The sequence below is a fragment of the Betta splendens genome, chromosome 22, assembly GCF_900634795.4.
Source record: "Betta splendens chromosome 22, fBetSpl5.4, whole genome shotgun sequence".
Taxonomy (NCBI): domain Eukaryota; kingdom Metazoa; phylum Chordata; class Actinopteri; order Anabantiformes; family Osphronemidae; genus Betta; species Betta splendens.
Window position 1 is genome coordinate 16485090 of NC_040900.2, and position 23463 is coordinate 16508552.

Genomic DNA, 23463 nt, shown 5'->3' on the forward strand with positions numbered 1-23463 from the left:
TTCCATCTACTCTTAACTTCCCCTACCTTCTTCTTCCTACCTGCCAACTTTCTCTTCTCTTGGTTCAACCTTTTGCTAATTGAGTGACACTGACTACATAATAAAATGTTATTTGTTCTATAGTTTACCTGGTGCCAAAGTTGAACATCCTCACCCAGTTTTCCATTGTTTGCAGCCTGTTAATCAGAGCCTGAAAGAACTAAATAGTCATTTCTTTGGTTTTGTTCCTAGACTCACTTGGGCAGATGCTTAGACTTTAACTGGATTTTTTCAAACACACAAGTCTCCACTCATTCTGATCTTCCCATACCACAGCATGGTTAGACATTAGCATTCACACAATTACCTTATGATTACTTCTTTCAGCCAGGTAGTTTGTACGACACATTCGTTCAGAGCAACGTACCCTGTGGTGTGTTTATCATGCTGCACACGGACACTGAAGGAGTCATCACAAGCTTATAGCATTATATATATTATTAGATCAATCATATGACCCTTTTACTCCAGTGGGACATCCATAGATCTACTATCTCCATAATTAAGTATAATTAATAGTTATCTTATATAACAGTTATAATTAATCTAGACTTAAAAACCAACAACAAAAAACAAACAAGCCACATCTGACACAAAGTGACATATAACACACAAGCTGAGCTTAAAGTGGTTCACAATCTTGCTTAATTTTTACTCGTACGGGGGTTTCCCTTATAAGCCCTCATGGCTTCACAAATTCTTCGTAATCCTACCAGTGATCAATCAGTTACCTTTCCCTGTTTGTTTGTATTTTTTTTTTCTCCACACTGGTGTCTGCTACTCACAAAGTCCTTCACAGACTAATGGGCTCTCACTCACCATCAAGGTATTACAGAATTTAAACACGAACGTGACTTAACCAATACCAAGCGCTACAACACCCAAAGTGTTTCCGTAAACAGAGATGGTTCATAACACTGTACTCACAATCTGAATGGGGCGTCCGCTGTCCGCCACCCGGACCCAGCATCAGGCGGGATTCCAACGCTCCATTTGTTGGAGCGGAAATTTCCCTGAATCTCCTATGAGATTCCCACCGGTGGTTTACCTTCAGTCTGGGCCAGGCGTCGATCAACGGAACATCCATCCCACTTCTGACACCAAATTGTTGTGGAAATCTTCTTATAAAGATCATCAGTGTGATAAACCATCTCAAAGTTTACTCTCATGTCGACACGGAGTGGATCACAATTACATCTAAGACGTAAGCCACATCTCACATTGTACAAAGTATCCACTGAAGGACTGAGGAGACAAGACTTGTATTTATACCCTGTTACAAACCCCCACATGAGCTGTTGACTGGTCTTTGATATACATGAGTGCAGTAAACCCCCCTTTACTTCCTTTAACAATGTTCCCATGGTCACTACAGTGAAACCCCCACCATTTGATAACCAAATGCTTGATAACCCCCCAGGAACAACCCTCAGCCAGAGGCACAGCATCTCATGACAAACACAGAATTTCCCACACATAACATTAGCTTCAGATTCTACTGTGAGGAACCTTGGTGTCATCTTTGACCAGGATCTCTCTTTTACACCATACATTAAACAAATCTCCAGAACCGCCTACTTTCATCTTAGAAATATAGCTAAAATCAGAAGCATCCTCTCAGAGCGATGCAGAGAAACTGATCCATGCATTTGTTACCTCTAAACTGGACTTAGAAAGAGAGATCTCATTTCTCCTACATTAGCTTCTCTGCACTGGCTGCCTGTATAATGTAGGATAGAATTTAAAATTCTCCTACTCACCTACAAAGTACTCAATGATAAAGCTTCTTCTTATCTTAAAGACCTCATAGTTCCTTATGCTCCCAGCAGAACACCTCCCATAATTGTTCTATGTTTAACTAACCTTGTCTCTTTCTCTCCAGTAGTTGTGCTTTTCTCTCGCTCTCTCACTCTCTCTTTCCTCCACTCTGTCCTCACCTACAGGTATTATTGGACTCAAAGTTGGGTGTCTGTGATGGGCAGCTGCGGATCCAAACATTCTGCCTGTATCCAGTCCCTGGTCCAACTGCCCTGCCTGTGCTTTGTTGTTGCTTGTTGCTGTTGCTGTACTTTTCTCTCTATCCCCTCACCCCAACCGGTCGAGGCAGATGGCTGCCCACATCCAGCCTGGTTCTGCTGGAGGTTTCTTTCTCGTTAGAGAGGGAGTTTTTCCTCTCCACTGTTGCTGTCAATTTAAATGACGGACCCACATGCACGGCACAGACAACTGTAGGTGATGGTAGAAAAGGGTTTATTGGACAAAGACAAGGTCAGGTTCAGGTGAGGTCATACACAGGTAAGCGCTGGACTAAAGTACAAAGGGTCAGGCAGTCTCATGTCCGTGGACCTGGCAGGGTTAGATAACATACGGGCTCGGATTGCGGTACAGAACAGGATGAGACAGTCTCGTGGTCAAAAAACCGGCTGAGTCGTTACCAGACAGGATCGGTTGACAAGGCAGACAAGGAGTAGGCAGGAATCGGTAACTGTGGTCAGAACAAGGTCAGGATCATGAGGCAGGACAACAACAGGAACGCTGGAAAGTGGTGAAATGCACGCAACAATCTGGCAACTGGCTGGTGTGTGAGGTGGAGACTAAGTACTGGTGCTGATTACTAATTATTGTCAGGTGTGCATGATGAGGACCGGTGATGACATGAAAATAGCTGTGGTGTGAGTGTAGCAGAAAGTCCTTCAAAGTAAAACCGGAACTGAAACCCCAAACTATGACAATTAGTAATCTGCATCAGAGATGAAGAACTTTTAGAAAATTTCAGTGTTTCGAGTAGGATGTATACAACTCCTCTGAGCAGTGATGTAAGCACTGTGGCTGAGTGGCAAAAGAATGTGACTCTGATGCAGGAATTCCTGTTTCAAAACCTGGCTGGAACAAGTCTTCCAACAAAATTCAGAAGAAGCAATTACAGCAATGTAGTCATGTGTGAAACATTTTATAGTTTTTATTGAAATCAAACTGCTTTTGTTTTATTTGTGCACTTTCAGCTCTGCAACTTCTTTGCAGATCTGGGGCCCGTTTCAAGAAGGAGGTTTAACAAACTCTAAGTTTAAACGAAACTCTGAGTTGATTTACTCTGAGTTTGCAAACCTGGCGTTTTCGGTTTCAGAACAGCTGAAAAGAGTTGGTTTAAGCAACTCTGAGTTGAATGACTCAGAGTTAAGCGCGTGCACCGCGACGATACAAAGCCCTGATCAATGGAGTGAAGATATTACGAGTCACCATGGCAACAGGAAAACAAAAGACGGCCGGAAATGGATATGACCTCAAGCATATAGCGACTACGAGCCTATATTCGGTAGAAAAAGCAACACGGCTGCAGCGGCAAAAGAGAAAGAATTAGCTTGGAAGAAAATAGCTGCTCGAGAAAATGCGTAAGTTTACATTTTAATCATAGTGTTCAGCGTAACTAATTACTAAATAATTTTAGTATTGTTGTTATATTTCACTCGTAAAGTAAGGACTTTTAAAGTAATTGTTTACTCATCTAAGAAGTTTCTTCAGTAGTTGCATAAAATGCCGATGTTTGTATAAATTAAAAGTGCAGTGTTATGTCTATGCATTTTTAAAATTCCTGTTGTGGTTGATGTGAGATTTGTAAAGTAATGATAATTCAATAATGCAATACGTTTTATGGAGAGCAATTATTACATTAATCTAATTAGGTTTTTAAAAGTTACCCAAAACACGTAATATTATAAGAATTTAATTTCAGTTTTTATGTAGGCGCAATCCTCCAGACATAAAAGAACGTGGCTAAAAATTATGTATTATGTTATTAATGTAAAAACATAATTCAAACAGGTATAAGGCACCATCATATCATGTGTGTAGACTACCTGACTTTACAACATTTTACATATTAAATAACTAAATAGCATGCAGAGTATAGCAGTGCAGCAACCTTTTTTAACTTGGGTGTAATGTTTTCACACAGTTAAATCATTTGACCTCTACTCAGCCAACAGAAAGTAGGCAGAGGCTAGAACAACTGGTGGAGGACCTGCACCTCCACCACTGACGCATGCAGAGGAGAAGGCCCTCAGCATGAACACTGGAAAGCAGGGGGTGAAGGAATTCCTGGAGGGAGTTCATCAGAACCAGTCACTCCCCAGGATACAAGTGCATTTGTAAAATGTAAGAGGCCTACCTATACATTTGATTTTTTACATAGGCTACTTTTGATATATCCATTTCTTAGACTTTCGGTTTTTTGTTGGTCTTAACAGATTCTGATGGTAATATATAAATCCGCCTGTCACAACAGAAACCCAGGATGTTGTAAGTATACTATTAAATAAAGCTTAAATTATGATAAGCAGTATTATAAAGTGTAATATTAATACAGTTTATACACAGCACATGATATCTGATGCTTGTGTTGTGTAGCCTAAATGATGTAACTTGATCTCCAAGTATACTGACTTTATTATCTCCCCTCTGCCCCAGAGTGTGGAAGAACAGCAGGAGGAGGGTCCGTCACATTCTGCTGCACAGATGCACACAGTTCAGTGATGTTCAGTGATGCCAGAGTTCCATTCTGTAAGAGTAATGAGGAACTATGTCTTCTAACTATAAAGGAACGTCCACTGCTCTGAACAGGAACGTCCACTGCTCTGAGCAGTGGACGTTCCTGCCTGTGGAGCCCTGTCCCAATGACAACGGCGCAGCTGCAGCAGATAAGGGATTGAGCTCATTAGCACTTTGACTTACAAGTCACACTCTCTATGCTCAGTGAACTGATGAGTTCATTGCACTGTTGATTCCCCATAAGCGCAGTTGTAGACATTAAGCTTTTTTAAACAACCTGGTTTTTCATATAGTTATGGGGCAGCATTCAACAATATATGCAAATTTATAGCACAATGCATTGTGGGTGATGCACCTTGACAGAACGTGGTGTTAATAGGAGTGACCGTTGCAATAAATAATGGACAATCTTTGGATTAGGCTCTACATGTTGACATAAGAGACAAATCTTTATGTTAAATTACAACATTTACTTATTTAATTTAAATTGCTTTTTTAATCACAGAATACTCTTCAGCTTTTTTCTTTTCAATACAGTAGAATAATCTTTTTTGCATTGTTTGCTTTTTTTATATTAAAATACACATGTTTGGTTTAGGTTAATTCTGTCCTCACTACTGCACCATTAAGCAGGAAATTAAATCCATTATGTGTTTGAGTGAAATCATTCATGTGCTCAATTTAGACTGTGCAGGCAAGGGGACACTAAGCAATAGCTTGGTGAGCTTCCTTTGTAGAAAGCAAGCCACATTTGTTTTTCACACACCCAAGTAATCATTGCTCGTTGATGGTCTGCTGCGAGCCACTACAATGTTAAAATTGAAATTGCAATGATTGATGCATGATTTTGTATTAAAATATTCTCATTTGCTGTAGGTTTAGAAGTGTGATATTGCTTTTCTCATTCATATGTTTTTTAGGAATTCTCAGCTTTTCCATTAGTGTGTGTTGGCTCTAATTGAGTGGGAGATTTCACAGCTAGAGTGTAGAAAGATGCTTTCTTACGCCAGAACTTTTCTCTTTAACTCATCACTACAGCCACAGTTTTCACTCTATCAACGTATTTTCTTCACTCGTTTGTAGTCATACTTGTCTTCTTACCAACGATGTGCCTGGCTAAGCCATCAAAACTATACTTTAGTCTGTATCTGCCTCAAAGCACATAGAGTTCCAGAAATCCTCCCATTCACGCCAATGGAAAATACTCTCTAACATCTGGGTAAAACCACAGAGGGACAGGTATTTTTAAATCGCGAATGTGGCCACAATTTTCAATCTTCAAGCATAAAACGCACACCAGGTGATCATTGAAGCCTTGGTATTCATAAAGTGAAGTTATTTTTGTGATAATCTTTATGGTTTTGGTGTAACAAGCCTGTTAAGCTGGGGTGGAAATCAGCCTCACTCCAGCTCTCTGTGCTGAGCAGTGCAGGTCTCTGCCTTTGGAGCGCGGTCCCCATGACAACGGCGCAGCTGCAGCAGATAAGGGATTGAGCTCATTAGCACTTTGATTTACAAGTCAAACTCCTTATGCTCAGTGAACTGATGAGTTCATTGCACTGTTGATTTCCCATAAAAGCAGTTGTAGACATTAAGCTTTTTTTAACTACCTGGTTTTTCATATAGTTGAGGGGGTGTTTTTAAGGAATTATTTCAACATTACAGCATTTAACAATATATGCAAATTTATAGCACAATGCATGGTGGGTAATGCACCATGACAGAAACTGATGGTAATTGAAGTGGCCATTGCAATGATGTTTAATGTTATTGTAATTTAATTTATATTTAATTTATAATATTATAATATTATGTTTAATTACATTATTCTAGGCTTTTCAATAATTTAAAAATTATCATTAAATTTTTGTTTTAGTCACAGAATGCTCTTTAGCTTTGAACTTTTGCTTATACAGCAGAAAATTCACTGATGCGTCATTTTGTATTAAACTATGCACAATAGACTGAGTTTACACTTTTTAGACTACAGCAACATTCAACCAATTAATGTATCAGTCCTTCTTTTCATACAGCAAGCGCGACCAATTAACTGGCTGTCCAGTTAATTCCTACATTTATTCTACAGGGGGAAACGTTCATGTTGCAGGTGCTCAGATTAGACTGTGCAGACAAAGAGACTTGAAACAATACCACCTCTTGATGTGCTTTCTTAGTAGAGAGCCTTTTTTTTTTTCATGCACCCAACAAAGCACTGCTCATTGATGGTCACTCCCTCACTCACGGTGTACCAGACAAAAACAAACAAAAACAAAAAGAACACATTACAAGCATAAATTAACAAAATACTGAATTAATTTCACCAAAGTCATAACATTTTTTGAATCCTAACTTTAGCTTAAACACTACAAACACAAGAACGGTTGTTTTACCCATAAGCCTTATGGGTAAAACAGGGCGGGACTTATAGCTGTGAGCCACTACAATATGGTAAACTTGAAATTGCAATGATTGATGCATGAGTTTGTAATAAAATTTTCTCATTTGCTTTAGGTCCACCGTTTTGGGACTGTTGCAACTCTCAAGTCGTTTACTGAACCAATAAATATGTTATATTCACACACACACACACACACACACACACACACACACACACACACACACACACACACACACACACACACACACACACACACACACATCTCTCTCCATGTGGAGACAGCTCTTCAGCTACAGTGGGTCCTTTTTCAAGTACAGTATATACTGTGGTTCAATGGCTTCAGTCCTTGGCTTGCACCTTTTGTTTTGCAGATCCAATCAGCTTTACATTCAACTTATTAGCTTGTTTAAGTAATGTTTCAACTGATTATTACAAATTGTTAATTAGATATAATATAGCAATATTTCTGATTTCAACTGGTTTGTTTCTCAGCTTGTCCATTAGTGTGTATTACGTGAGCTAGAGTGCGTTATGTCACAGCTAGAGTGCGAGGGCACGCTTTTTAAAGATAGAAGTTTTGTCTTTAACTCTTCACTACAGACACAGTTTTTACTCAGCTCTATGCATATTATTGATTACTTCATTACACTGTTTGATTTTTTAGTAAATAAAACGTAACGTATTAAATTTAGTAATCAGACACTTCCTCTGAATCTTTCAAAATAAAATCACTATTCCAACTTTTAGCTTTAATAGGACTATTTATGCTTTTGAATGGACAATTGTGACTAGTTAATGAGAGTATTTTATATTTTAGCTATTAAGCACACACAGCTTCTCCACATCCTTTCAAAATAAAAGCCCCAATCCTGCTCTTTCGGTAAAGATAGTAATAATTCTGCTTTGAACAGGTTTATTATGACTAGTTAATTAGACTAATATACTGTTTAACAAATACCTGCAAAGGCCTTTTCCATATCCTTTCAAAATAAAAGCACCAATCCAGATTTTTAGCTTTAATAGCACTATTTGTGCTTTTGAATTGGTAATCATGACTGGTTAGTGTAACTGTTATACAGTTTAGTTATTAAGCACACACAGCCCCTCTACATCCTTTCAAAATAAAAGCCCCAATCCTGATCTTTCGCTAAAGATAACAATAGTTCTGCTTTCAACAGGTTTATTATGACTAGTTATTTAGACTAAAATAATGTTTAGCAAATACCTGCACTGGCCTTTTCCATATTCTTTCAAAATAAAAGCACCAATCTAAATTTTTAGCTTTAACAGGACTATTTATGCTTTTGAATGGGTAATTGTGACTGGTTATTGTGACTGTTTTACAGTTTAGCTATTAAGCACACACAGCTTCTCCACATCCTTTTAAAATAAAAGCCCCAATCCTGAATTTTTAGCTAAAGATAGCAATATTTCTGCTTTCAACAGGTTTATTATGACTAGTTATTTAGACTAATACACACAGCTTCTCCAAATCCTTTCAAAATAAAAGCCCCATTCCAGATTTTTAGCTAAAATGGCAATATTTCTGCGTTTAGCTGCTGTATTGTGACTAGATGATAAGACAATCTTAATGTTTAGAAATTACCTGCACAGGTGTCCTCAATATCCTTTTAAAATAAAAGTACCAATACAAATTTTTAGCTTTAAAAGCATAAATTCTGTTTTTGAATGAAAGTAATGAGACTATTTTAAAGTTTAGCTATAAACACACACATCTCTTAATCATTTTAAAATAAAAGCATTAAACCAAATTTTTTAGCTTTAATAGAATAATTTTTGCTTTTAAATGGTCAATTATTAATTGGCAATGAGTTAATAAGTAATTACTGGTTTATTATTACTAGCTAATGAAACAATTTAACAGTTACTCACACAAGCTTCCTGTAAATCATTTCAAAATAAGAGTACTAAAGTTTTAGTGTGACTAAGCTCGAAACCTTTTTGATTACTGCTTTTGACGGTTTTTTTTGGTATGTAGGACTACTTAATGGAAACTTCCTCAAATTACTTTCAAAATAAAAGCACCAATCTAATTCTTTAGCCTAAATATCGCTTTTGTTCATTTGACTAGTTAATTATAACTAGTTAATGAAACTATTTTTTTTTGCAATTATCTGCACACACTTCCTTCAAAGCTTCAGCTTTTATCAATTTAACTTCAAATACTTGTTCTGGAGCAAATTTAAGCCGTATTAAATATTTCCAAAATGTTTAGCTACTCATTCAGCTCTTGAAATCAAAACTATTTAATTACAATACTTAGCCATTTTGATACATTTGGCTATATTGCAACAAATTAAGCAGACCTTTACACACTTCCTTGATTTTCAGAAATTCGTTAATTTCAACAAATCTTTGTTGCGTTTCCTCCATATGAAATTCAACTACTTCAGCTTCTTCTGCAAATATTCAGCACTGTTTAATCAATTCCTATTTCTCCTTAGATACATTTAACTATGCTTTACATGCTTGAGCTATTTTCATCTGTTTTAAATGTTTCAGCTACTTTCAGCAACTCCTTAGGAATATTTTCAGCTTGGAAGCATTCACTGTGCATTTTCTTATGGAAATGCTTTATCTAGTTATTATTATTATTAGTATCTTTAGTTCTTCCGTACGTTTTTCTGCATCTAACTCCGCTCGCATCGTTCGAGCTACAGAAACCATTCGAATATCAAAATGTTCAGCTTTTTAAGGAGAAGTGTGCTATTATTTTTCTCATTCATATGTTTCATAATTTTCAAGTTATTAAGCTTTTTTCAACTTTTTTATCCCATTGAAATGAATGGAAAAGTGTTTCAATGCATTGTGGGTAATGCACCATAACAGAACGTGGTGTTAATAGGAGTGACCCTTGCAATGAATAATGAACAATTATTGGATTAGGCTCTTCATATTGACATAAGAGAGTAATCTTTATATTTACATAGATTATTTTTAATTTTTTTTTTAATTAAATTATTTTTTTAATCACAATCATTTTCTGCTTTATCCTTCTGCTTATACAGTAGAAAAAGCATTATTGCAATATATTGTATAAAACTATGCACAGTTTGCTCAGGGTAACACTATACAAGACTACAGCAACATTCAAAAAAAATAATCTAAGAGTCCCTCATATCAGGCAAGAAGCAGGGCCAATTGATGACTGTCCAGTAATACCTGTATTTATCTGTAGAAAAAATCCTTCATGTCGCAATTAAACAAATTAGACTTTGCAGGCAGAGAGACACTCAACAACAGCCCCTCTTTGTGAGCTCACTTTGTATAGCGCTAGGCACGTTTGTTTTACACACATTAAACAAATCAGTGCTCGTTGATGGTCACTCCCACTCACAATCCCCTCACTCACGGTGTGCCACATGAAAAATAACAAAAACAAAAAAAAAAACACATTACAACCATAAATGAACGAGATGCTAAATTAATTTTACCAAAGTTATAAAATTTTTTGAATCCTAACTTTAAACTATAAGACTACAAACACAAGAAAGGTTGTTTTACCCAGAAACCTTAGTCAAGGCGGGACTAACTGCTGTGAGCCACTACAATATGTTAAAATTGAAATTGCAATGATTGATGCATGATTTTGTATTAAAATATTCTCATTCGCTTTAGCTTTAGCGTTTTAGGATTGTTGCAACTCTCAAGCCAAGTCGTCCTGCAGCTGTCATGTCCAGTAGCTCAATGGTTTAAGTCCTTGACTCTAGAGTGGGAGGTCTGGGTTCCATTCCTGTCTGAGGCATGTTTATGCAATCACCTTATTGCATAAATATTTGTATTTCCCAGATGAAGTGAGTTATATCCTTAATGTAACACTAGTGTTACATTACATCTTAGTAATCTATATCATAAATGAAGAACTTTTAGAAAGTTTTACTTTTCAAAGTAAGGTCTATACAGCCACTTTAAGCAGTGACTTAAGCAGATAGTTTGGCCCAATGGCGAGAAAGTACTACAGGAATTTCTGGTTCGAAACCCGGCTCAAGCAAGTCTTTAAACATTATTCAGAAGAAAGATTGCTTCAGCTGTCTCAAGTGCTTAAGCTACTTTCAGTAATTCTTCAGCAATACATTTAGCATGGAAGCATTCACTGTGCATTTTCTATGGAAATGCTTTATCTAGTTATTATTTTAGTTCTTCCGTACGTTTATCCGCACCTAACTACTCCTGCATCCTTTGAGCTACAAAAAACATTCCAATATCAAAATGTTCAGCTTTTTAAGTGTGCTATTATTTTTCTCATTCATAAGTTTCATATTTTTCAAGTTATTAAACTTTTTTCAACTTTTTTTCCCCATTGAAATGAATGGAAGAGGGATTTCAAATCCTCTTCAACTTTGTCTACTTTCAGCTTTAACTACTTCAACACACTTAAAGCTACAGACACCATTTAAACTGCAAAACAATCTTCAACTATTCAACTATTAATGTCTTGTTTAGCTTCTCGATATCTTTAACAGATTCTGAGTTATAGCAGTTTAAGCATAGGGTGTTTTTTTAGGAATTCTCGGCTTTTCCATTGGTGTGTATTGCATCTAGTTGAGTGGGAGATTTCACAGCTAGAGCCTTGGGATTCATAAAGTGAAGTTATTTTTGTGATAATCTTTATGGTTTTGGTGTAACAAGCCTGTTAACCTGGTTTGGAAATCAGCCTTACTCCAGCTCTTTGTGCTGAGCAGTGGAGGTTCCTGCCTGTGGAGCCCTTACAAGTCACACTCTCTATGCTCAGTGAACTGATGAGTTCATTGCACTGTTGATTCCCCATAAGAGCAGTTGTAGACATTAAGCTTTTTCAAACTATCTGGTCTTTCATATAGTTATGGGGCAGCATTCAACAAGCATTCAACAATATATGCATATTTATAGCACAATGCATTGTGGGTGATGCACCATGACAGAACGTGGTGTTAATAGGAGTGACCATTGCAATAAATAATGGACAATCTTTGGATTAGGCTCTTCATACTGACACAAGAGAGTAATCTTTAAATTTAAATGCAATATTTTTTTTAATTTGTTTTATATTTTAATTAAATTATTTTTTAATCACAGACTGATGTTATGCTTCGTCCTTCTGCTAATATAGCAGAAAAGCATTATTGCAATATTTTGTATTAAACTATGCACATTTGACCCAGGGTAAACCTTAATTTACTTTACTACAGCAACATTGAAAAAAAAAAAACAATAATGTAAGAGTTCCTCTTGCCAGACAAGAAGCAAGCAAGGCCAACTAACTATATGTATAGTTAAATCCGATACTTATCTATAGGTTAAATCATTCATGTCTCAGTTGCTCAGATTAGACAAAGAACAATTGCAACTCTAGGTAAGCTCCCTTTGTATAAAGCAAGCCACATTTGTTTTTCACACATCTAACAAACTTTCTTGTTGATGGTAACTCCCACACGCAATCCCCTCACTCCACACAAAAAAGAACAAAAACAAAAAGAACACATTACAACCATACATGAACGAGATGCTAAATTAATTTTACCAAAGTTATAAAATTTTCTGAATCCTAACTTTAACTATAAGAGTACAAACACAAGAAAGTTTGTTTTACCCAGAAGCCTTAGCGGCTTAGGGTGGGACTAACTGCTGTGAGCCACTACAATATGTTAAACTTGAAATTGCAACGATTGATCGTCGTTGGTACCTAACTCCTCCTACATGCTTTGAGCTACAGAAACCGTTCAAATATCAAAATGTTCAGCTTTTCAAGGAGAAGTGTGCTATTAGTTTTCTTAGTCATATGTTTTATACTTTTGGAAATATGAAGCTTTTTCTTTTCCCAATAAAACAAAGTAGATTTTTACCATTGACACTAGGATGTGTAATGTTGCCATGTAAGATGATCTCAGTTGGTCCTTTGGCTCAGTGGATAAAAGCCTTGACTCTAAAGCCTACCATCTCAGGTTCAAATCCCATGTAGGTGAATTTATTTACAGAAACATACACCTCGAATGTAAAGCATTAGAAGGAAATAATAATGGCTTAAATTCAAGCGTTTTTGTTTCCTTTGTGCACATACAGCTCTTTAAAAAAAAAAAAAACTTTAGATATATTTATTTTTGCATTCAACTTTTCAGCTATTTCAAACTATGTTTTCAATGTTTCAGCTACTTTCAGCAATTCTTCAGCAAAACATTCAGTTTAGTAGTTTTTCATATAGTATGTATAGTGATGCTTAGAGTTCTACTCTCAACAGTTACTGTGGCTCAGTGGTTGAGTGTTTGACTCCGACCTTGAATACTCTGGTTCGAGTCGTTTTCGAGGCAGCACTAAATTCACAAAGTCATATATTTTGCATGAAAATATTTGGAAAAAAGTTCTATAGATATATGCAGCTGTGCATTAAATTCCTCAGGAGCTTCCAGCTGTTCCAGTGCTTTAGGGCAATCACAAGGTGTGAAACTAACTTATTGCAACATAAACCTTTAATGTAATGGTTGTAAAGCAGTAGAAGTAAATAGTATTTCTTTACCTTAAATTCAACCATTTTTGTTTCCTTGGTGCACATACAGCTCTTCTTGAAAAACTAATCTTTAGATATATTAATCTATGCATTGAACTTTTCAGCTATTTCAAACTATGTTTTCAATGTTTCAGACATGCATTGTCAGCAGCTACTGTAGCTCAGTGGTTAAGTGTTTCACTCTTATCTTTTAGACTCTGGTTCAAATCCTGACTAAGGCATCAGTGAAATCATATGTTGTTCATGAAATTATTATTGTTATTAAATGTAATGTAGCCATGTAATCTACTTGCAGTAGCTCCTTTGGCTCAGTGGATAAGGTGCTTCACTCTGAAGCCTACAGTTCCATGTTCAAGTCCCACTTAGGGCAACATCAAGATGTAAAACTTAAATGTTTACTGAACAACACACCTCTAATGTAATGGTTGTAAAGTAGAATATATGACTCTGACGCGTGCAGTCTCAGGTTCAACTCCCAATTGAGGCAACTGCAAGATGTGAAAGTAAGTTGGTTAAGTGCTTGACTCTGATGTGGTAGATGCTGGTTCAAGTCCAGCCTAAGGCAGCTGTGAATTTGTATGTATTGCATGAATTGTATTGACACTAGGATGTGTAATGTAGCCATTTGCGATGGATGCAGTAGCTCCTTTGGCTCAGTGGATGAGGTGCTTGACTCTGAAGCCGACAGTCCCATGTTCAAGTCCCACTTAGGACAACAGCAAGATGTAAAACTTAGTTGTTTACAGAAACACACACCTCTAATGTAATGGTTGTAAAGTAGTAGAAGTAAATAGTAATTGCTTATATTAAATTTATGTTTTTTGTGCACAAACAGCTCTTTTCAAAAAAACTAATCGTTAGATATATTTACTATGAATTCAACTTTTCTGCTATTTCAAACAATGTTTTTAATGTTTCAGCTACTTTCAGCAATCCTTCAGCAAAACATTCAGTTTAGTAGTTTTTCAAATCAAACTGCTTAGTTGTACTGTCAGCAGTTACTGTGGCATTGAATCTGACTTTGAAGACTCTGGTTCCTGACTAAGGCAGCGGGGAAATCATATGTATTACATGAAATAATTAAGAATATATGCAAAACAGTTTTTTAGATATATGCAGCTATGCATTCAATTCCTCAGCTGCTTCTAGCTGTTTTAAGTGCTTAAGCTACTTTCAGCAATTCTTCAGGAATACATTCAGCATGGAAGCATTCACTGTGCATTTTCCTATGGAAATGCTTTATCTAGTGTTAGCATTGATATTTTCTTTTTACGTCCTTTCTACAATCGTTGGCACCTAACTCCTCCTACATGCTTTGAGCTACAGAAACTGTTCATATATCAAAGTGTTCAGCTTTTTGAGGAGAAGTGTGCCATTAGTTTTCTTAGTCATAACTTTTTTACTTTTGGAAATATTAAGCTTTTTCTTCTCGCTATGAAAACAAACAGGATTTCTACCATTGACTGTAGGATGTGTAATGCCGCCATGACAAAAATGGAAGTAGCTCCTTTGGCTCAGTAGATAAGGTACTTGACTTTTAAGACTGCAGTCTCAGGTTCAATTCCCAATTGGGGCAACTGCAAGATGTGAAACTAAGTTGTTCACAACATAAACCTCAAATGTAAAGCTTGTGTAGTAATAAATATTAGTTTTTTACCTTAAATTTCACCATTTTTTTCCTTTGTGCACATACAGTTCTCCTTGAAAAACAAATCGTTAGATATATTTATCTATGAATTCAGCTTTTTAGCTATTTCAAAGTATGTTTTCAATGTTTCAGACACTTTCAGCAATCCTTCAGCAAAACATTAAGTTTAGTAGTTTTTCAAATAGTATGTATAGTGCTGCTTAGACTTGTTTTGCCTGCAATTACTGTGGCTCAGTGGTCAAGTGTTTGACTCTCCCTGTGAAGACTCTGGTTCAAGTCCTGACTAAGGCACCAGTGAAATTAAAAACTTTGCTTGAAATGATGAAGAATATATGCAAAACAGATTTTTAGATATATGCAGCTATGCATTAAATTCCTCAGCCGCTTTCAGCTGTTTTCAGTGCTTATGCTGCTTTCAGCAATTCGGCAATATGTTTGGCATGTTTATGCAATCACACAATTATATAAATATTTGTATTTCCCAGATAAAGTGAGCTATATGCTTAATGCTCAAATTAGTTATATGCTCAAATTCCTTTCAAAATAAAAGCACCAATCTAAATCTTTAGCCTAAATATCACTTTTCTGCATTTGACTAGTTAATTATGACTAGTTACTGAAACTATTTTACTGTTCAGCAATTACCTGCACACATTTACTTCAAACCTTTAAATTTTAACAATTTAAATTCAAATATTTGTTCTGAATCAAATTTCAGCTGTTGTAAATATTTTCAAAACGTTAAGCTACTTATTCAGCTCCTGAAAATCAAAACTATTTACTTACAATATTTAGCTATTTTGATACAGTTGGCTGTATTTCAACTAACGAAGCAAACCTTTACACACTTCCTTGATTTTCAGCAGTTCTTTAATTTCAGCAAGTTTCCTCCATTTGAAACTGACTGTTGCAACTCTCAAGTCTTTGTTTAATAAAATAAACACGTGAAAAAGACAAAGGAGTTCTTTTCATCTAGAGGACACTCTTCAGCCAAGTCATGCTGCAGCTGTTATGTCCAGTAGCTCAATGGATTAAGTCCTTGACTCTGGAGTGGGAGATTCAATACCTGCATTTCCCAGATAAAGTGAGTTTTATCTGTATTGCTGTATTAGTAATCAATATCATAAATGAAGAACTTTTAGAAAGTTTTAGTTTTTGAGGTAGGATCTACACAGCCACTCTTAACAGAAAATTAAGCAGACAGTTTGGCCCAGTGGCAAGACGGCATGGCCCATAATGTTGGCGTTCATGGTTCGAAACCTGTCTTGAATCTTACTTCTTCAGAAGAAAGATTTAAACCACTGTTGTCATGAGTATTTGACTCTGATATTGCAGACTCTGGTAAGGCAGTAGAAAAATCACAAAATTATATATATTGCATGAAAGTATTATGCATATATGCAAAACAGATATTTAGATATATGCAGCTATGCATTCAATTCCTCACTTCCTCCACTACTTCAAGGAGAAGTGTGCTATTAGTTTTCTTAGTCATATCTTTTATACTTTTGGAAATATGAAGCTTTTTCTTCTCTCTATTAAAACAAACTAGATTTTTTCCATTGACGCTAGGATGTGTAATGTAGCCATGTAAACCCATCAGTAGCTACTTGGCTCAGTGGATAAGGGCCTTAACTCTGAAGCATAAAGTCTCAGGTTCAAATCACAAGTAGGGCAACAGCAAGATGTAAAACTCAGTTGTACAGTCGTAGCACTTCAAAGCGACCACCTTTTTTACCGCAGTACGTGCGCGTCGCCAGCGCGCCACGGGTGCGTCCCCGACTAAGGATTTTTAATCCTGCAGCCACCTGAAAAAAATCAGGGTGCTAGTCTCGTGTTAACCACCAGTTGGCGCAAAGATGGGAGGTCCAATTGTTAATTCCTATCTGTGTCTGCACATTAAGCACAAAAAACGATGTCATGGAATTGTATCATTAAATATAGAGTAGTTCATTTTTAAATATTATAGATTATTATGCGTCTTTGCTCGCTAGTGTGGGCTAGTGTTTGTTGTCAATTGCCGAAGCTGCTGATGTTTTTACAGTTTCCAGGCCGGCCGAGAGACACAGTCCCTCCTTCAGCCAATCCAATAGAATAATATAAGTATAATAACATAAAATAGGAATCTATATTTATTCATCAATCTGTGTTATAAATGTATTTTATATGTATATTTATACTCGTCTTCTGGTTTGTTGATCATGAGGAAAAAATAAAAAACAAACTTGGTTTTCGTTTCAGCTCGTATTATTAATTAAGGGAATTCAAGTGTTGTTTTTTTCGACACAACGCACGGAGTTGGATTTAAAGCTGATTTTTCGTTTTGAGAAAAAAGCAGACAACGAAAAACTAATTCTATAATGACCTATAGTTTGCTCTGATTCTGAATAAAACGTAAGAGCCTGAATGACAGATGATGTGTCCAGGTAGAGCTTAACCGGAAATGTATGACAGTGATGTGACGTTCCAACGATGGTGCTGAGGAGCCGCTTATTCATAGGCAGATGACTTGGATCAAGTTGTCAATACGCGCTAGTGTTTGTTGTCAGTTGCTGATGTCGCTGCTGTCTTTATACAGTATGTCCTTGTGTTTAAGTGTCGGGTCCGTGTACGTTTTAACGGTTTGATTTTCCCCTCCAGAATAAAAGCTGGGAAGACGAGAAAACACGTTGTTGTAGAACATTTTGAACCCGGAGGACCTGTTAATGTGTGTGGACACGCTCCCAGTAAGTCCAGTAACTTCGTGTTGTAACGAGAAACCCCCAGCATCTCGTTTAAAAAGGACAAACGGCATTTATTCAAAGCAGCGTGTTAAAAACGAATAAACGAGCTGAAAACGGTGTTTTCAAAACCAGACACATTAATGGATTTAAAGTCGTTTCCTTTTTTCTCGTTTTGGGGAAAAACGAATCGACTGTGGCATTGGAGCATTTTGCCAGAATGAGCTTTGCAGAGAAAGGACACTTGGTTTCCAAACCACGACCTAATCATCCCCTCAAACGCCACGTTTGGGGAATGATTTCTAGGTGGGCACCAGGACCGATGATTATTTTCGAGGGGATTATGGATAGACAGTTTTTCGAGGAGTCCATAATCAAACGCACAGTGGGTCCATATATTAGAAAGTATTTTGAAACACGACATCGTTTTTTCCAGGACAATGACCCCAAACTTGTCGCTGCAAGAGCCTGTCTGGAGGCGGAATGAATCAGCTGCGTGCGCACACCGGCAGAGTCCCCTGATCTGATCCCAGTTGGAAGCTGCATTATTATACTTTACCGTAATGACATTTACCACAATATCTGCAGAAAAACAGTGTTTTATTACACAGGCAATACAGTGCATTTGGAACTCGCTTCGCGCAAGTTACGGCGTCTGATGCTGATTCAGTTCCAAAAGCAAACTTCGAACCCCATCCCCTACTACATATTGGCACAGAGACATTAAAATATTGTCTCCACTCGGTCAATAGGTGTAAAATACCGAGACAAAGAAAAGCTCCATGGGAGATCGGGCGCGTGATCACTGCACCTACGTAGCTGTGAGACGCCAAAACCTTTCACTGGACTTTTTTTAAAACGCTCTTCTTATGGTATTTCACGTCCCAGAGCAGGGACACTGGGGGAAGGGGAAACACACATCAACACGCAGGACAAAGATCTGCGTTTCTCTGCTGCTACAGCCTCGGCTGCGTTGGGTTGTTAGTCTCCCTTTCACCTGTACCATATGAAATGTGTTCCTACGAAGTTGATCAGCCGCTTTCACAATCAGAATCGTTTTTATTCCCCAGGTTTGAACAGGGCAAACATTATTTTTATTTACAAAAAAAAAAATAAAATGTTCACATGTGATTTGCCCGCTTTGATGTAGACAAAACTCTTCAAAGCGTTTTACTTTACATCCCGTTTGTTTCGTTATTCCCACTTTTATATCTGTCTGATAAATAAAAGTGGGCGGGGCTATCAGTCCCGTTGTAAAGGTAAGCGCTGACTGTGGGGGTGGGCGCATCAACATACAGGACAAAGACCTGTGAGAGATTATATACCCCACTTTCGATCAACTTTGTTTTTGACAGCTCTAGGTCAAAGGTCACTTGATCTTTTCACCGTTGAACTTGCCATGTTAGAGTGCACTTGATCTTCAACCTCGAATGTTAAAGTGCACTTGAACTTTAACACCGAAAGTCAAAGTGTACCTGTTCTTTGAACCCGAGAGTCATAGGTCCGCTGAACTTTAATCCACCGTGTTAAAGGGCGATGTGATCATCGAACGCCAGTATGTATGCAGATATATTATATATATGAGCCAGTGGTGCTTTCTGTGTATCCTTCTTTAGACTGTGCTCTCTGTATCACTGGGGTGTCGCATTCCTCTGCGTGTGTATCTGAGTTCACAGGCCTGCGGTGGCCTGGTATCCTTCTACAGTCCTCCTTCCCCCGTCTGGATTTATGCGTCAAGTCGGCCCTGCGTTGTTTTAGAAAGAACAGGTTTTGAAACAAATGCATATGCAGTATTAGAGTGCACTGCTGGTGTACAACAGCAACATCCGCCACATGTATGCAATGAAGCACACACACACACACACACACACACGCGGTGTAATAGGGGAAAAAATCATTCTCACCCCCTTAAGGTTCGGTCGCACATTAAGCGCCGACATTTAATGTTGTGTTTGACCGACCAATTGTTTATGGTCCGCGTCTGCCTTTTACCCCCGGTCTCTGGCTATTTCCTATATGATCCCTCAACAGACTCAAAGTCATAAACCTGATTAGGCCTCAAGTGGGCCTGCGTTGTTTTAGAAAGTACAGATTTTGAAACAAATGCATATGCAGTATTAGAGTGCGCTGCTGGTGTACAACAGCAACATCTGCAACTTGCAAAGCATATACCCTTACATCGATGATAGTCCTCTGTGCTGTTGGTCAGAGGAGTCCTCTCGGTCTGCAGTCATACGGCATTTTCGGCACACACACACACACACACACACACACACACACACACACACACACACACACACACACAAACGCACGCACGTGCGCACACACACACACACACACACACACACACACACACACACACACACACACACACACACACACACACACGCTGTAATAGAGGGAAAGAGATCATTCAACTTAACTCAACAAACAACCTCTCACCCCCCTTAAGATTCTGTCGCCCCTTAAGCGCCGACATTTAATGTTGTGTTTGACTGACCAATTATTTATGGTCCGCATCTGCTTTTTACCCTATCTGATCCCACAACCCCTAAAGTCATAAAGCTAATGCATCACGTCTTTGAAACTCGGTGCCACATCCCTTCTGACAGCATGGCACCCTCACATGTAGGAGTGAGAATGTAAACATCTTCACCCCCGGTGCAATAAGACAATTCCACCAGGCGCCGGGAGAACGGTTAAAAAACACAGCGCTATAATACTGATCGAAACATGATTATACAAAAATACCGCTTTAACCCGTTACACCGCAGGAGTGTTCGGGGGAGCCCTCCTTGGAAATATTCCCCTTAAGATTCTGACGCCCATTAAGCGCCGACATTTAATGTTGTGTTTGACTGACCAATTATTTATGGTCCGCATCTGCTTTTTACCCTATCTGATCCCACAACCCCTAAAGTCATAAAGCTAATGCATCACGTCTTTGAAACTCGATGCCCCATCCCTTCTGACAGCATGGCTCCCTCGCATGTAGGAGTGAGAATGTAAACATCTTCACCCCCGGTGCAATAAGGCGATTCCACCAGGCGCCGGGAGAACAGTTAAAAAACACAGCGTTATAATACCGATCGAAACATGATAATACAAAAATACCGCTTTAACCCGTTACACCGCAGGAGTGTTCGGGGGGAGCCCTCCTTGGAAATATTATGTTGTAACACTATGTTGATTTGTTATGCGAAACAAGAGGTGTGAGGGTGTCCCCAGGGGCTGTTGTAAAACCATTTGATCAGTTTCTGGGTGACTTTTACGGAGAAACCTGGTATAAATATAGGCGGAGTTGAAGCGTCAGAATCGAACCCAGGCCTTCACGCTAGATCCTCGTCGGACGTTGAAGCAGCGGTATGATTCGAGGTAAAGCTCCGAAGACTCTCATTTCTTTGATTCTCCTGAAAATATGCGCTAACAAATTTCGTCCGCGTCAGCTCCTGCATCTCAAGCCACAGCGTCGCCAGAGCCAACAATTCCAACTGCAGTATAGGCACCAGGCGGCTCAACAAGCATTCAACGCCTTCCCAACCGGAGAGGCCCTTAGATTCGTCGGTCAGTTATTACATAATATAAGCCGATTAACATTTGAGCGTGCTGACCATAACGGCTGTTTTATTTTTTCTGAAAAAAGACGCTGAGATCCATCAGCCGCCACGGACCGATCACAGTCTCGACGGTGAGTATGGATATTGTGAAGCATGATTATATCGTTTTTATTCCGCCGGTTCTGTTGAAATAAACTCTCCTTTTTATTCACGCAGTATTAGACGACGCTCTTCTGGAGGTGTCACCGGACCCCGGAGAGATATTTACTGCCGGCGAGTGCGTCGTCAATGCGCCGCCATCCACCGCGGAGCCGCCGCAGCAACCGCAAGAACAAAAAGAACAACAACAACAAGAACCGCGGAGCCCTGAAGAGGAGTGTCTAATCGGCGAGCTGGAGCACGTGCTGTCCAGACAGCCGAGCGTGGAGCCTTCAACTTCCGAGAGCGGGGCCCCTGTGCTTCTAGCTGAGCAGCGCGTCCTGGAACAGGCGAGGCGAACCCCCGTGCGTCGTCCGGGGACTCCTCTTCCAAGGGGTCGTTCCGGTAAGTTTCTTTCTTTTTTTTTTTTTAAAGAGGGTTGTTTCTATGGCCTGTGACTAACTCGAGAGTGTTTTCAATCAGATTCCGCTCGTCCGGGACTACGAGGGAGGAGGCGGTTCCGAGGATCGAGGCTGCTCTTCAATAGGGCAGTTGAGCACAGATTTGAGAGCGTCGTCTGGAATGTTATTGAGAGGAGTCTGATGATGAATGATTTGCTCCGCACGCTGATGTGAAAACTGTGCTGTCACTCATTTAAATATTAAACAACAAGATGGCTGATGAAAACTCTGATCTCAATGATTTACAAGCCGAATTAGAGGATGTGTTAACTTTGATATCCAATGGCCAAAGAGGGTTTCGGGGTGTGAACATAACCACCGAGCATTTTGATCGGTTGGATGAATTGGTCAATGATTTGGTGGCAAGAGTCGGAAGTGTGTCTCCGGTCTACTCCCCGAATCGCGACTATGACTTTCCTAGCGGGGGTGATGAGTATGTTTCTGATTTTGATCGATTAGAACAGTCTGTAAACCTCTTCATTGAAAGACTGCAAAATCCCAGCCAGAGAAATAATGAACTCCCGTCAGAGGAGGGCGCACCCGAGTGCGGAGACAATGACGATGCTATGGAAGGAGCCCCTCCGAGCAGAGCGGCAACCCGGAAGCACCCCCCAACGGACCCCCGACGCGTGTCGCGGCGCAGAGGGGAAGCGGGGCCTCCGATGAAACCAGGATTGTAACCAGAAACAGTTTCAATAACTTTGAAATAAGATGACTGCTTAATGTCGGGCAGACGGACAAGGTTGATTACGGACACTTTTACGGGACTGTTATGGGGAATGTTGCCGAGCTGGTGCAGCAGGCTTTAAATCAGACTCAGCAAGGCGACGTTATCCAGCTCGAGCTCAGGGGGGGCATGCTGCGATCACAAGCGGCCGCTGTTGTGTCAGTCGCGGACGGCGTGGATTTTTCCCAATTTCAGGACCTGCTGGACGGCGCTGTTCAGTCCAATATGGAAGTGTTGACGGACGGCAGCTTGGAGCTGGTGATTCAGGTGGTGCGCAACCCCCGAGGGGGTGGTAAAAGGCTGTTGGCAAAGACCCTAGACTGCGAAATTGTTCAAAAGAAGCAGAGGTTCATGTACATTGTCAACAATCGGAATAATGAGCTCTGTTTTGCCATCAACCTGGCGCATCTGCTCTATCCAGGAATCACAGACGCCGAGGCTGAAAGGAGGGGGAGCGATCTTCAGCAACGGGCCGGTTTAACCGCGCAGACGCCGGTGTGTTTCACGGACGTGGAGAAGTTTGAAGAGCTTGTTCAGCGTCGGATTGTAATCTTTTACAGAACAGATTTGAAGCACCTCAACACGTTTCACACTGCAAAGCAGCGGCCTGGTAAACCTTTATACATGTTTCTTCTCGAGAATCATTATTACGGTCTAAAGAATGCCTGCACTTTTGTCGTGTATTTTCTCTTCTCTTAGACCACGACAGAGATTTCACAAGAACTCAA

At 39.0% G+C, this 23463-nt stretch overlaps 2 long non-coding RNA genes across 2 annotated transcripts; both read left to right on the top strand.

The window, feature by feature from the left end:
• Positions 1 to 242: 242 nt before the first annotated feature.
• Positions 243 to 7244, top strand: LOC129603569 (uncharacterized). The gene is made up of 4 exons (XR_008693591.1): positions 243 to 3428; positions 4016 to 4191; positions 4284 to 4335; positions 4504 to 7244. It is a non-coding gene; the product is annotated as an uncharacterized LOC129603569 (long non-coding RNA).
• A 3485-nt stretch (positions 7245 to 10729) lies between these two features.
• Positions 10730 to 22003, top strand: LOC114849123 (uncharacterized). The gene is made up of 3 exons (XR_008693588.1): positions 10730 to 21416; positions 21496 to 21540; positions 21626 to 22003. It is a non-coding gene; the product is annotated as an uncharacterized LOC114849123 (long non-coding RNA).
• The last annotated feature ends 1460 nt before the right edge of the window (positions 22004 to 23463 follow it).